The sequence below is a fragment of the Xenopus laevis genome, chromosome 8L (assembly GCF_017654675.1).
Source record: "Xenopus laevis strain J_2021 chromosome 8L, Xenopus_laevis_v10.1, whole genome shotgun sequence".
Lineage (NCBI taxonomy): Eukaryota > Metazoa > Chordata > Amphibia > Anura > Pipidae > Xenopus > Xenopus laevis.
The window spans coordinates 40,205,569-40,221,025 of record NC_054385.1 but is presented as its reverse complement, the minus strand read 5'-3'; the positions used below and the strand labels follow the sequence as shown (position 1 = coordinate 40,221,025).

Genomic DNA, 15,457 nt, shown 5'->3' with positions numbered 1-15,457 from the left:
CTGGCAATAATGGTTGCGCATTACTCAGTTCAAGAAACTCATTGGAAAATAACTCCTCTGACCCCAGTGAAGAAGGGGCACCGGTGGTGGAGGAAGTGTTACGTGGGGTGGCCATAGCAGTGGAGGATGAGGAGGATGTTGTGGTAAAGTTAGAAACGGTAGAGGATGGGGTGTGCTGTGTAAGCCAGTCAACTACCTCTTCAGCATTTTGGGAGTTCAGGGTCATTGGCTTTTTAAAACTGGGCAATTTGCTAGGGCCACAGGATTGCATAGCAGCACGGCCCCTAGCACGGCCTCTGCGTGGCGGCCTGCCTTTGCCTGGCATTATTTTTAAAAAAACAACAACAACAACAAAAACTCAGTTGGTTTTTCTGGAAACGATAATACACACAGCTAGATGGCGGGTTGAAGAAAACACTGTGCAAATAATGCCTACAAAGTCAACGTATACACTACTACAGCGGTGGATACGGATTACGTAAAATATATGAATGCTGCTTGAAAAAAAGTAACTCAAGTGGTTTTTCTAGAGACGATAATATTATCAATATTTAGACAAAATGTGAACAAGGTCACACAGCTCGATGGCGGGTTGAAGAAAACAGTGTGCAAATAATGCCTACAAGGCCAACGTATACACTACTACAGCGGTGGATACGGATTACGTAAAATATATGAATGCTGCTTGAAAAAAGTGACTCCGGTGTTTTTTCTGGAGACGGTAATATTATGGATATTTAGACAGAATGTGAACAAGGTCACACAGCTCGATGGCGGGTTGAAGAAAACAGTGTGCAAATAATGCCTACAAGGCCAACGTATTCACTACTACAGCGGTGGATACGGATTACGTAAAATATATGAATGCTGCTTGAAAAAAGTGACTCCGGTGTTTTTTCTGGAGACGGTAATATTATGGATATTTAGACAGAATGGGAACAAGGTCACACAGCTCGATGGCGGGTTGAAGAAAACAGTGTGCAAATAATGCCTACAAGGCCAACGTATACACTACTACAGCGGTGGATACGGATTACGTAAAATATATGAATGCTGCTTGAAAAAAGTGACTCCGGTGTTTTTTCTGGAGACGGTAATATTATGGATATTTAGACAGAATGTGAACAAGGTCACACAGCTCGATGGCGGGTTGAAGAAAACAGTGTGCAAATAATGCCTACAAGGCCAACGTATTCACTACTACAGCGGTGGATACGGATTACGTAAAATATATGAATGCTGCTTGAAAAAAGTGACTCCGGTGTTTTTTCTGGAGACGGTAATATTATGGATATTTAGACAGAATGGGAACAAGGTCACACAGCTCGATGGCGGGTTGAAGAAAACAGTGTGCAAATAATGCCTACAAGGCCAACGTATACACTACTACAGCGGTGGATACGGATTACGTAAAATATATGAATGCTGCTTGAAAAAAGTGACTCCGGTGTTTTTTCTGGAGACGGTAATATTATGGATATTTAGACAGAATGTGAACAAGGTCACACAGCTCGATGGCGGGTTGAAGAAAACAGTGTGCAAATAATGCCTACAAGGCCAACGTATTCACTACTACAGCGGTGGATACGGATTACGTAAAATATATGAATGCTGCTTGAAAAAAGTGACTCCGGTGTTTTTTCTGGAGACGGTAATATTATGGATATTTAGACAGAATGGGAACAAGGTCACACAGCTCGATGGCGGGTTGAAGAAAACAGTGTGCAAATAATGCCTACAAGGCCAACGTATACACTACTACAGCGGTGGATACGGATTACGTAAAATATATGAATGCTGCTTGAAAAAAGTGACTCCGGTGTTTTTTCTGGAGACGGTAATATTATGGATATTTAGACAGAATGTGAACAAGGTCACACAGCTCGATGGCGGGTTGAAGAAAACAGTGTGCAAATAATGCCTACAAGGCCAACGTATACACTACTACAGCGGTGGATACGGATTACGTAAAATATATGAATGCTGCTTGAAAAAAGTGACTCCGGTGTTTTTTCTGGAGACGGTAATATTATGGATATTTAGACAGAATGGGAACAAGGTCACACAGCTCGATGGCGGGTTGAAGAAAACAGTGTGCAAATAATGCCTACAAGGCCAACGTATACACTACTACAGCGGTGGATACGGATTACGTAAAATATATGAATGCTGCTTGAAAAAAGTGACTCCGGTGTTTTTTCTGGAGACGGTAATATTATGGATATTTAGACAGAATGTGAACAAGGTCACACAGCTCGATGGCGGGTTGAAGAAAACAGTGTGCAAATAATGCCTACAAGGCCAACGTATACACTACTACAGCGGTGGATACGGATTACGTAAAATATATGAATGCTGCTTGAAAAAAGTGACTCCGGTGTTTTTTCTGGAGACGGTAATATTATGGATATTTAGACAGAATGTGAACAAGGTCACACAGCTCGATGGCGGGTTGAAGAAAACAGTGTGCAAATAATGCCTACAAGGCCAACGTATACACTACTACAGCGGTGGATACGGATTACGTAAAATATATGAATGCTGCTTGAAAAAAGTGACTCCGGTGTTTTTTCTGGAGACGGTAATATTATGGATATTTAGACAGAATGTGAACAAGGTCACACAGCTCGATGGCGGGTTGAAGAAAACAGTGTGCAAATAATGCCTACAAGGCCAACGTATACACTACTACAGCGGTGGATACGGATTACGTAAAATATATTATGGCTGCTTGAAAAAAGTGACTCCGGTGTTTTTTCTGGAGACGGTAATATTATGGATATTTAGACAGAATGTGAACAAGGTCACACAGCTCGATGGCGGGTTGAAGAAAACAGTGTGCAAATAATGCCTACAGGGCAAATAATGCCTAAAAGGTCAACTTATACACTACTACAGCGGTAGTAAAATAAAAAAAAGTAAAATAAAAAAAAAATGAATATTAAAAAAAAAAAATTAAAGTTGGTGCTGCTGAACTACTAGGAGCAGCAGATTAGCACACCAGTCCCACTCCCCAACACTGCTAGACTAATAGCACTGGGCTCTTATAGTAGTAGTAGTAGTAGTAGTAGTAGTAGTAGTAGTAGTAGTAAAACAACAAAAAAATAAATAAAAGCAGTCCTTACAAGGACTACTGTTATTGCAGCAGTCAGCAGATGAGATCAGAAGCAGGACAGCTGCCCACTGCAGCTACATACAGAGCACTGCAGTAGAAGGTAGATTACTAGCCAGCAAAGCTACCTAAGCTTAAATGTCCCTCAAACCCCTGCAGACTTCTGTCCCTCCAATAACAGAGCAGTATCAAAACGATTACTAGCCAGCAAACTTTCAACTGTCCCTGAAATCACTAACAGGCAGCAGCTCTCTCCCTACACTATCTCTTCAGCACACACAGGCAGAGTGAAAAAACGCTGCAGGGCTTCGGTTTTTATAGGGAAGGGGAGTGGTCCAGGGGAGAGCTTCCTGATTGGCTGCCATGTACCTGCTGGTCTGGGGTGAGAGGGCAAAAAAAAGCGCCAACAATGGCGAACCCAAAATGGCGAACCCAAAATGGCGAACGTCGCGCGACGTTCGCGAACTTCCGGCGAGCGCGAACACCCGATGTTCGCGCGAACAAGTTCGCCGGCGAACAGTTCGCGACATCTCTACTGACATTCCTCATAACTGCCTAAATGACTATATGGCTCTACAGTACTAACAATATCACACCTTTATTATCTCAATATGTACGTGCATTCTCTTATAATAACTATCTTCCACAGAGCATGGCATGAAGCGCTCAAGAACCTAAAATGACCCCAACTTCTCAGCCACAACAGCCACATGGTTACATCCTCTTTTCTCGAGCATCTGTGCACTGGATGGAGACAACAAATATTTTTTTTGTGGAAGATTCTTTGACTGGACTGAAGTCAATCATTATGAGGCTGCTGAAATGTTACTAGTGATAACCCATAAGCTAGTCTCTTGCTTGGCTTTCCTCCAGATTTTTTTTAATATTGTATGAAAAACAGCAGTCATAGGTGAAATAATGCACCTGCAACATGGCAAAGACTTATTATTTAGAAATGTATGAAAAATCAGGAGTACATTAGGAGATGTGTTATAAAAAGTCAACATAACCCTATTAGAGTGCTGTCTAATGTACCTGCATGGAGCACCTATCTGCACCACTGAAACAATCTGACATTATGTGCTCCTTTCACTCCTTGTGGCCTATGTGCTCTGGTCTTGCAATTTATATATGAGCCACAAGGTCCTCTTTTATCATTAGAAAAAAATTCAGTAGCACACCGATAAAGGGCCTTGATTAAAAGCCTAGTGGGGCCCAAAACTGAATACATCACCTTTACACCAAGCAAGTTATCGATGTGCTACTGAATTACAACTTTTCTACTGATATATTGACACCGCTTCAAGGGAAGGATTTTGTGGAAAAGAACCCAGCACAAGTGCATGATCTACAGGTTTCTGGGGGATGCAAAATAAGGGAAAGTTGTGCTCACCACTAAATTCTAAACCATTATGTGGGAGTGCAATGGGGGAATGGGGGCATTGTACTCTGCTAGTCTGTGTATGTTAATCCATTGAAAGGTGGTATACAAACATATGAAGTCCAATCAATGCTGCTTAGATGCACCTCCATCTCCCTTAAATAATATATTTGTATGCTGTTTCCCAGACCTCATTATTATTAATCAAATGCTATGAGCTTATGAACTTCATTGAGTTTCAGCTTGTATCTCCATCATACATGGATTGGTCCACTCCAAGTAAGCAAATAAAAGCTAAGGGGTTGAATTAAGACATGGGGGGTCTATATTGCCAGTCCAAAATGAGGCAGCTGAGTGTCAGGGACTTGCCCCAGTTCTCAAGGCACTATTAAACCATTATTAAACAAAAATGTCCCAATGTCATAATAAGTCGATGTCATAATAAAAATACATACATACTGACCCTGTATGATCCACCTTACGCGTTTCGCACCCTCCAGTGCATAATCATAGGTATTTCTGACAGTATTTTGGAAATTTTAAAATTTAAAACCCGGATAATCCCACTCATTTTAGTTTAAAACCAATCAGTAAGGTTCATTCTCTATATTTAGATCATGCTCTTTCCAGGGTATTAGTTCCATTTCCCTTTATATTGTATAGACAATAGTTAACCTATGAAGGACCGGCCATTTGTAATACAGCCCATACTAGTTAAATCACAGTTCAGAATTAGTATAATTTAATAGTACAGTTATATATCTTAAAATTTCACATCATTATGAACTTTCTACAAGCAAAGAATACTCCCGTATATTTAATTACTTACTCCTAAATCCAATGGATATAGATGTACTTCAACCGCTAACATTTCCGAACTCGACTAAACTTCAAGTATGTGACGTCGAACTTCATGGCTTAGTCAAGTTTGGAAATGTTAGCGGTTGAAGTACATCTATATCCATGGTATTTAGGAGTAAGTAATTAAATATATGAGAGTATTCTTTGCTTTTATAAAGTTCATAACGATGGGAAATTTTAAGATATATAAATGTACTACCGTATATACCAGAGTATAAACCGAGTTTTTCAGCATCCAAAATGTGCTGAAAAAGTCTACCTCAGCTTATACTCGGGTCAGCGGTAACCGACCCGAGTAGCTGAGATTGCAGTCACTTTTAATCATTCCTATACCAACAGTACACTTGGGGAGAGACTGCAATATCCCACAATGCCCTCTGTTGATTATATGAAAGAATAACAGTGCGCCCTCTGTTGGTTATATGAAAGAATAACAGTGACTGCAATATCACACAGCGCCATCTGTTGGTTATATGAAAGAATAACAGTGACTGCAATATCACACAGCGCCATCTGTTGGTTGTATGAAAGAATAACAGTGCGCCCTCTGTTGGTTATATTAAAGAATAACAGTGACTGCAATATCACACAGCACCCTCTGTTGGTTATATGAAAGAATAACAGTGCGCCCTCTGTTGGTTATATGAAAGAATAACAGTGACTGCAATATCACACAGCGCCATCTGTTGGTTATATGGAAGAATAACAGTGACTGCAATATCACACAATCACACAGTGCCCTCTGTTAGTTATATGAAAGATTAACAGTGACTGCAATATCACACAGCACCCTCTGTTGGTTATATGAAAGAATAACAGTGACTGCAATATCACACAGCGCCCTCTGTTGGTTATACGAAAGATTAACAGTGATGGCAATATCAAACCGCACCCTCTGCACATGGTAGTGGGACAGTGGGACAATGCACACAGTAATCCGTTTGGCAATTCTCTGTCACCATCAACTTTGCAAAGAAGTCCGGTTGATCGCTGGGGGGGTCGCTTTGGCAGGGCTGTAGTTGTGTCTAGGCTTATACTAGAGTCAATAAGTTTTCCCAGTTTTCGTAGGTAAAATTAGGTACCTCGGCTTATACTCGGGTCGGCTTATACTCGAATATATACGGTATTTAATTATACTAATTCTGAATTGTGATTTAACTATTATGGCTGTATAGCAAATGGCCGGTCCTTCACAGGTTAACTATAGTCTATACATGATAACGGGAATGGAACTAATACCCCGGAAAGAGCACGTTCTAAATATAAAGACTGAACCTTACTGATTGGTTTTAAACTAAAATGGGTGGCATCAACCGGATTTTTAAATTTTTGAATTGAGAAAATACTGTCAGAAATACCTATGATTAAGCACCGGAGGGTGCGAAACGCGTAAGGTGGGTCATACGGGTCAGTATGTATGTATTTTTATTATGACATTGACTTAAATAGAAATATTATATTTTATAAGTATAGTGAAATGGTGAAATACAAACTAAGATCTGATTGGTGCCATATTAGCAAGGCAGAGACTTGCTTAACAACATTATTGGTTTCCCTGTATCTCTGTTTTTGTCACCATAAGTAATATGTTGCACCTTTCTCCAGGGCTCCCTTTATTTAGTTACATAGTTAAATCGGGTTGAAAAAAGACTTGCACTTGCGCTTGCATTTACAATGATGGCTGCTAATGTATTAACACGGAAGAGAAGGGGGGATACCAGATACCATTTAATTCAGCAACCTAGAGCATATAAAAATCAAGGAAATATAGTGCCCCTGCAGGTCTTAGCCTGGAGAGATGGTAAGGAGTACAGTATAAAAGAAGGATTGCACTAGAAGACATTAGGAATGTACATTCACAATAGGAAGTATATTATTTCCTTACATTCCGGTTCAACTGGTCGGACTAACAATTTCAAGATGAGGACATTATAGCTTAGCATGCCTCCGTCATAACAACAGTGCATTTAGCAGCAACAGTATATTTATCATACACTCATGCAGTATTTTATATGTTATATGGACCGGTTGTGGCTTAAAGAGCAGTAGCAATCTCTGGAATACTACCATAAAAGGTGGTTTTAATTTATCCATTATAAGATTAATTATATTATACTAGTTTGCCGCTTAAAGGGATACTGTCATGGGAAAAAAAAAAAAATTCAAAGTAAATCAGTTAATAGTGCTGCTCCAGCAGAATTCTGCGCTGCAATCCATTTCTCAAAAGAGCAAACAGATTTTTTTATATTCAATTTTGAAATCTGACATGGGGCTAGACATTTTGTCAATTTCCCAGCTGCCCCTGGTCATGTGACTTCTCTTTTGAGAAATGGATTTCAGTGCAGAATTCTGCTGGAGCAGCACTATTAACTGATTCGTTTTGGAAAAAAAAATTTTTCCCCATGACAGTATCCCTTTAACAGGATTGGATAGAATTTATCTTTGAACAGATAACTAACATGATATTTTCATGGGGCAGTTCTGTGATATTGTTGTGATGTTAATTCTGTGCATGTGGTTTGACACATCGGCACAGACACGTCATTTAGCTGGGACGTGTATCATTATCTGTTAACAGTTGCATAGGTTGTTGCAGCATGTGGTAGCAAGAGGCGTGAAATGGATTATTCAGTTTTGTTCACACTGAAGCTATATGGGGGTCTTATTATTTCCTGTAAATATTGTTAACATGATAAATAATGAACGTTTGGCTTCAACAAAAGCTCTTTGTGTAGCCTGTTAGTCAGTAACAGCTTGCCAGTTGTACTATGATAGCCATCAATATGAATGTAGGTGAAACTCTTGTGGGGGGTCCCTGGAAGACTCAGTTGGTAATTGGGTGGGCAGTTTCATTATACATTGGTAGAATAGGTCAATACTGTAAGTTTTGGGGGTTCCTAAAATTACAATGCTGTGGGACCCATTTAGTTATTCCATGGCTTCTCTATGAATTGGAGCTCTAGGGTTAGGTTACAGTACTTCTGCACTAGTCAGTAAGTGGGTTCACAGCATATTTATTTAAGGGACAATCTCTAGGATATTCCTTGTGGCAGGGAACTGCCTGGACTGATGATATATATATATATATATATATATATATATATATATATATATATATATATATATATATATATATATACAATTTTTAACCCTTTTTTTGTGAATTCAAGCCAGTGATGAAATTAAAGGGAACCAGACCTGACACAACATTGTTTTTTTGGAATTGCAGCAGCCGCAGAGAAGAATGAGCCATGCCATTGGCTGGGATTCAAAATCAGTGCCAATTAGCTTTTAATATAACGTTCTACAAATATAAGCAGATGCATAATTGATTTACAGCAGACAAGAAAAGGGCTTTGTGTGGCCCCCCTCATGAAAGTCTGCCTGATGTGATTGCTTACCTTGTGTAAGATTTAAAAGGTATCAGTACTGAGACTAATGGCCCCCACATTGTTTACACCTCAAATACAGACTGCAAATTCCTACATTGTTCATACCTTTAATCCCTCTGCATTGTTCACACTTGTAACACCTCTATGTGTACTGGGGCATTAGCATTGTGCCTCTTTATGTAGCACAGCATGAACTGTTCATAGTTTTCACTGTCTCCTGCTTTCTCTATGCTCCCTGTGTGTGCCATACTCTGCCTGTCCTATGCTCCCTGTGTGTGCCATACTCTGCCTGTCCTATGCTCCCTGTGTGTGCCATACTCTGCCTGTCCTATGCTCCCTGTGTGTGCCATACTCTGCCTGCCCTATGCTCCCTGTGTGCAATACTCTGCTACCTGTGGGAAGTAAGCCTGATAGGGTTTGTTCTGATGATTTGTTAGGGGCCCCTAATGTTTAATCATGTGATGGAGGGGGTGCTGCGTTATCCACAGTGGAGGAGGCCTATGTATTTAAGGGTATGTTTTAATGTGACTTCAACTTTTGACTTATGAGTGATGAGAGATATCCCTGCAGTGAGCACCAACCATTTGGGTTTTTTGGTGTGCCAACATTAATGTGGATATGGTCTTGAAAGTTCTTGTGGTAACATGCGTGTGGCTTAAAGTGGGTGTGGTTTAAAACCACGGAGTGCTCAACACTAGCTTCCACACTGGCCCTCCATCACGTAGGCCAAAAAAATCGGTACCATAGAAGTTGGACAGCTCTGGTCTGAAGCATACTAATTTTACATATATCTTGAGGTATGTGGGAAGGATTGAAGTGTTGGCTAACCACCAGCCAATGGCACCTTTAACAAATGATTCCACGGATAAGTAGGAAACAAACTATAGGTTGTAGGTTGTGGTTCATTATTTATTCATCAAAGTAAATTGTAAATAAAGTGGGCATAACTCTAGATAGGGATAGAGGACAATATTTGTATTCAGATATAAATAAAAGTTAAATGCTGTTATCCAAAGTTAACCTTTTAAGTGCCAGCAAAATTTAGCATTTCATTTTCACTAAGTGCCAGATGTTTTTTGAACATTTTGTGCTCTCTCATTTTAGGGGCATTTCCTGGGAGGGGGAATTTTTAGTTTACCTAGAAAAGGTTTTTCTAGATCTGCATGAGCTGTGATGTATTTCCACTTCTGGAATAAGATTTAGTGTTCTGAATACAAAAAAAATTTAAAAGTTTCCATGTTTCACAATATAGGGATATATACCAGAAGAATATTTTATTTTATGCACAAAAATGCAAATGATTTGGAAAGCCTCAAATGTCTCAAACATGCCAATACCAGATTTGTATAGTTTTATGAAGATTTCTGACTTCTAGAGATCCAAGCAGTAAATTACAGAATTTTAAAGCACTACAGTAGAATATGGCGTACTTTGGATTCCAAAGCCAATAAATCCTGGAACAGTAGGTTTACCCCAGGAAACCATATATTTTTGAAAAGTGGATAACCATGTCTTTCTGCTCCTAATTACCAAACATCAAAGCTTTTCTGAACTTATTGGTTTCTATAAAAATGTATGAAAATTCAGAAAAATCACCTCAAAACTTTTACTTTGCAAGTTCATATCTCCCACATAGCATTAGGTACCAAGAAAAATATAAATGCCAGGGGTCCACTGAACAGTTTGATGTCCATTGTGCATAGGATTACCAAAGTATCTGGCGTTTAGAAACCCCAAATTGAAGTTAGCCCATACAACTTGTCCTGGAAGTCACTTCAGCTACTGAATACTTTTTTTTTTGCGGGGTAAAAACACAAAAAAACTTGTTGACCTCCCTAAACAATATATTTTTGGGAAGTACACATTCAGACAAATCCAAAATGGGTAGCCATGTCTTTTTACTCCAAACTAGTCACAATGATTTCCCAAAATTCCCAGTTTTAATGAATAGCATCTTATCTCCCACATAGCATTAGGTACCAAGAAAAAACATCCTAAATATGAATGCCAGGGGTCTACTGAACACTTTGATGTCTAATATGTATAGATTTACCAAATTATGTGGTGTACAGAGGCACCCAAATGAAAATAATGCATGTGAATTTTACATTCTGGCTGCTGCAATATTAACACCCAGTATTATGAGCTATAAGACTCCCTCCAGTAGCGAGATCCTAAAAAAAACTATATATTTTCTAAAAGTACACATTCTGATTAGTGATGGGCGAATTTGCAAAACAGCGTTTTTGATGCTGGCCTCCATTTTTTGCGGAAAAAAATTTTTTGACGCCGGCGAATTTTTAATGCGAATTTTCGCGGGCGTTTCACGAATTTATTCGCTGGCGGCGAATCGCGCAAATTCGCGCCTGGCGAATAAATTCGCCCATCACTAATTCTGATGAATCCAAAATAGGTAAATACATCTTTCTACTGCAAACTACGAAAGCATTGATAAATGTATACGTTTTTATGAAATTTCTGAAAATTGTCACAAAGCCTGAATTTTGACCCACTACAAAAACATGAGAACCTTGTGCCCCCCTTTGTCAGTTATCACTAAAGGTGTGGGATGAGTTATCTGGAAACCTGTTATCCAGAAAGCTCCATATTATGGAATGTCTGTCTCCCATAGACTCCATTTTATCCAAATAATCCAAATTTTTAAAAATGATTTCCTTTTTCTCTGTAATAATAAAACAGTACCGTGTACTGGATCCCAACTAAGATAAAATTAATTAATTAATATATTGGGGGAACTTTTAGTTTAGCTAGAAAACGATATATTGTTTTCTCAAGACATCTGTTTTAAAGAATGCTAAAAAAAATTTTTAAAAAAAATTTAATTTTTGCTTCTGTAACAAAATAATGGCTTCTAAATATCTAAAAAAATTAATTAATGTATACACATATATTAGAAATTACATTTATTTCATGCACCAAACTGCAAAGCTTTATTCAAGTTGGTGATTTTGATGAAATTTATGAAAAATTCATTCAAAGCTTCCATTTTGCAGCAAATATCCCACATATCATTAGGTACCAAGATAAAACCTCCTAAATGTGAATCACAGGGGTCTACTGAACAGTTTGATGTCTTTTGTGCACAGGTTTATTGACCTACATGAGATGTAGAAGCCCAAAATAAACTTAGTAATTAGAAATAGTAATTTCATGGTATACATTTCAACTTAATTCAAAAGCACACTGCCTGTTTTATGTGTGGTAAAAGCTGCCAAAAACTACGCTGACCCCTGAAAATCATATATTTTTGGAAAGTACACATTCTGACAAATGGGTAAATATGTTTATCTACTCCAAAGTACCAAACCACAAAGCTTTCCTATAGTTAGCTGTTTTTATGACATTTCTGAAATTTGTCTAAAATATTTCTTACATAGAAAGAAATATGTACGAAAATAACACCCACAATGATATGCCGTAGGTCTACTGAACAGTTTAACATCCAATATGCATAGATTTTCCAAAGTATATGGCCTGTAGGGACCAAGAATAAAATAGTGCATATGAATTTTTTCATGAATGCCAATTCAGCTTCTACAAAAAAATGTATTATGCATCAAAATACTCCAAACATAAAGAAACAATTTATGTAAAGTGCATGTCCGGCAAATTGCAAATTCTGCAAACAAGGATAAAATTTCTTCCTATTTCAAAACTACCAAACTGCAAAGATTCACTAAAATTAGCAATTTTTAAGACATTTCATAAAATGTGCAACCCCCCCCCCAAAGGCCCCAAAATAAAAATAAGATTGTCCCCGCGTGGGTGTCACTGGGGGAAGGGAGAAGGAGCAGTCAAAATGGATCATGCCTGCTGTTTGGATGTTGGTCCTGTGACAATCGCTCCCCAGAGCCAATATAACAGTCCCCTTGGTATCAGATATGTTCTCGCCACTTAGAGCTTGGAAAAAAATATGGGCCATTTAAATGGGAAAAATCGCGAAAATTTTCATTTAATAAAAGCTTCATCATACTGAAATAAGAAAATTTCTAAATACAGCTAACTGAATATTCTGCATTGTTCCTGAAGTAAACAAGTTTATCTTCACTATCCTTCTGAGCATCTGTTTCTTTTCATTCTGTCTTCATGCAGAAATTGGGTGTCAGATAGTCGTTGACAGTTAAATCCAATATATCTTTGCGGGGGGTCCTTTCCTAGCAGATGAATTACAGCTCACACAAATAACTGATTCCAGTACAAAAAAATCTAACAAAATAACTGCCTTTAGCAAAAATCCTGCATGTAGAGAGACATGATGTCAGGTGATATTAATAGAGTGAGCTCTAATACATCTTCTAGGCAAAAGGAGCCATACATTGTATCTAACTGTCAATGAATATCTGACACCCAACTCCTGCATGAAGAAAGAATGAAGAGTAGTGATGGGCGAATTTGCGCCGTTTTGCCGCAAATTCGCGCCTGGCGAATAAATTCGCCCATCGCTAATGAAGAGAAACAGATGCTGAGAGAGGAATAATGAAGTACAAACAGTACAGAATTTTTAATTGATTGTATTTAGAAAACTTCTTATTTCAGTATGCTGAAGCTTATATTTAATTTTCATTTCCGCAATGGTTCCCCTTTAATTGCAAATGGTACAAAGACAACATATCAAATTGGGAAATGTTATTGCTTTCTGAAAAATATATACTTTTAAATTTGATTTCAGCAACACGTTTCAAAAAAAGTTGGGACAGGGTGTAACGACTCACCCTGGTGGTCGGTGCAGCGGGGACGCCCGCCACGCCATTCCTCTGTGCACGGCAGTATCTAGGGTGCGCGTGGTGCGCTTCTGCTGTATTTATAGGCGCATGCATGCTGGCGTGTTGACGCAGAAGCTCTGAAGCTAGATTAAAAAGTGGAGGGGTGGAACATCTTCCCCTCCCACCACCAGCAGGACACACAGCCTACATTGGGTGGGCCTACTGCCTCCAACAACTGAACTGTGCACCCTGACCGCTGCTGAACTGAACATTTGAGCAGCTGAAATCCAATATGAGGCAAGAATAGGACAACATTTCACTTCAAAAACGACACCAGTAGGTCTCTTTACTTCCCAAAAGTGAGTGTGATTAAAAGAAGAGGTGATGCAACACAACGGGAAACATGTCCATGTCCCAACTTGTTTGAAATGTATTACGGCCATCAAATTCAAAATGGGCCTATACATTTCAGAAAACAATAAAGTTTCTCAGTTTCAACATTTGATATATTGTCTTCGTACTATTTGCCATTAAATATAAGTTTTAAATGATTGGAGAAATCACCAATTGTCTTTTTATTGGCGTAGTTATTTTATTTATTCATATATAATTATTATTTCCCTGCTGGACTTTGGTTGTGCAGTGTTCCATCTCTACGGTTGGTGGACTACAACTCCCACCATGCTTCAGTGCTTTCTCATATGCATTCATAAACATTTACCTGGAGAAACTCCACTATATAAGTCCTATTCAAACTCAAGCCTGGAACTGAACAATGTTCAGTTTCTACACTTAATTCTAAAATTCTAAATTCATATCATCCTCCCCATGGCAATAAGATTCTTTTTATTATGTTATATTTTTATATTTAGACAATCTAAATCGGCCTCTGCCATTGAATTCAAGTTATTTGCAGTTCTATGACAGGAAAATATAAGTATAGCAAGTGCCTACCATTTTGTTGCTAGCTCCCGTCTGATGCTGTCTCGCATGAAGCTACACAAATGGTCAAGCTAGAGACTTGGCAGGAAGTTGCTGGGGAGGATGATGTGTTGGATAAAGCAACAGGCCTTTATACCATAACTGTGTTGTAAAAGGGAAGTTAAGTTAAAATGAAACTCCGGTACTAAGCCACTCAATAAAGTCCTATATGCTACTATACAAACACTTTATGTATTAGAATGTGCACATATATATACATATATACGGTATATACATGTAAACCAAGCCTTTTTATTCTTTGTTTTTCCCATGCCTCTTTTTTCTTCTGTCCCCTCCCCCCCTCCCCCAAAGTATAAAGCAGAACTTATATTTTTACATAAAATACAAAAAGGAAATGTGTCAGTAAATCCTGCTCATGGGAACTGGTGAAACAAGTGAAAATTCCTAAAGCCATGCAAAATGCTTCAGCCAGCAACAGAACTGGGAAACAAATGCAAATGAGCAGTACAGTTTGTTTTTTCAGTACAGGTATGAGATCTATTATCCAGAATGCTTTGGATCTGAGTTTTTCTAGATAAAGGGTCTTGATGTCATTTAGACCATGCCATAAATGTTAAATAGGATTGTTTTACCACCAATAGGGATTCCTGCTTTAGTTACCATCAACTACAAGCGACTGTTTTATTTTACAAGCAAAAAAGGAAATCATTTGTTTTTTTTCAATTCTATTTATTGGATTCAAATGGACTGGATAACAGGTTTCCGGGTAGGAGATCCCAAATTCTGTCATAAATTCAGGGCTGCATAATACAGGAACGAAATCCTTTACCTGAAAACCAAATAATCCACATTTTTAAAAATGATTTCCATTTTTTCTGTAATAATAAACAGTACCTTGCACTTGAGGGGAACTATCATGAAAATTTAAATTTAATATAAGCTTCGTCATACTGAAATAAGAAACTTTGTAAAAACAATCAATTAAAAATTCTGCATTGATTCTGAAATAATCAAGTTCACTATCCCTCTTTCAGCATCTGTTTCT

General features: G+C 38.4%; 1 protein-coding gene across 1 annotated transcript in view; it reads right to left on the bottom strand.

Moving 5' to 3' along the window:
* Window positions 1-14,586, bottom strand: part of LOC779362 (signal transduction regulatory protein SAP-2) — a 48,796-nt gene extending 34,210 nt beyond the window's left edge. Inside the window, exon 1 of the mRNA XM_041572198.1 lies at window positions 14,425-14,586. The gene's annotated coding sequence lies outside the window, so the exon portion shown is untranslated. The remainder of the gene's footprint in view (window positions 1-14,424) is intronic.
* Between the last annotated feature and the right edge of the window lie 871 nt (window positions 14,587-15,457).